General features: G+C 67.7%; 1 protein-coding gene across 1 annotated transcript in view; it reads right to left on the bottom strand.

The window, feature by feature from the left end:
• LOC101773462 overlaps positions 1-1,070 on the bottom strand; it is a 31,497-nt gene that overhangs the window by 13,307 nt on the left and 17,120 nt on the right. The window lies entirely within an intron of this gene.

The raw sequence follows: 1,070 nt of genomic DNA on the forward strand, positions 1-1,070 counted from the left end.
GCCGGCGGGGACGCCGCTGAAAAAGTACAGTTGGGAATCGGCCAAATGGCGCTACAGTTCTAGATCGGTTGGTTGGCGCTACAGTCCAAGATCGGCCAACGATACAGTGCGGCCCCCGTTTTTACAGGGGTGGCAGTTGCTCCTGTGGGGGGAGGGGCTGCTCGCCTACCTTTCCCCGCCCCGCCTCCTCTACCACCTCCGGATGGGAACCTCGCGACAGCCCTCGTCGCTGCCCGGGCTGCCGCTGCCGAGGGACAGGCGCGCCTGCGCGCGGCAGCCCTGGCCTGGGAGCGGGAGCGGGATGCGGCCGACATCTTGGCCCGTCAGATCGCCGAGGCGGAGCAGCTCCTCACGATGTCCCACGACAGCACGGCCACCTCCTCCGGCTCCGGTGCTCCCCGTCCGCCTGTGGTGGCCTGGACCGATCCGGCCGATCCACTTGTCGCACAGCTCCACTACCAGGCCGGGGGTGTCCAGAACATCAAGAGCTTGGTCCCCGTCGTCCTCGACCCTGAGTCGCCCTCCTACGCCCGCTGGCGGGACATGGTCCTGCTCATTCTCCGCCGTTACGCCCTCGACGACCACGTCCTCACCGACACCTTCCCTGCGGCCCGGACAGCTGCGTGGGTTCGCCTCGACAGCATCGTCCTGTCGTGGATCCTGGGGACCATCTCCCTCGACCTCCACGATCTCGTCCGCGGCACCCCCGACACCACCGCCCGCCGGGCCTGGCTGGCGCTCGAGGGTCAGTTCCTGGGCAACGCCGAAGCTCGGGCCCTTCGTCTCGATGCGAGCTTCCGCACCTTCGTCCAGGGCGACCTCTCCGTTGGTGAGTTCTGCCGGAAGATGAAGACCATGGCGGACTCCCTCGGGGACCTTGGCTGGGCCGTGGAGGACCGGATCTTGGTTCTCAACGTTCTTCGCGGCCTCAGCGACCGCTACGCCCACCTCCGCACCTGGATCACCCGGCAGCGACCCTTCCCCACCTTCCTCCAGGTCCGGGATGATCTTGTCATGGAGGAGCTTACTCAGGGCATCCAGCCCGGGTCCCTTCCTGCGCCGGGGTCCGC

The sequence above is a fragment of the Setaria italica genome, chromosome III, assembly GCF_000263155.2.
Source record: "Setaria italica strain Yugu1 chromosome III, Setaria_italica_v2.0, whole genome shotgun sequence".
NCBI lineage: Eukaryota > Viridiplantae > Streptophyta > Magnoliopsida > Poales > Poaceae > Setaria > Setaria italica.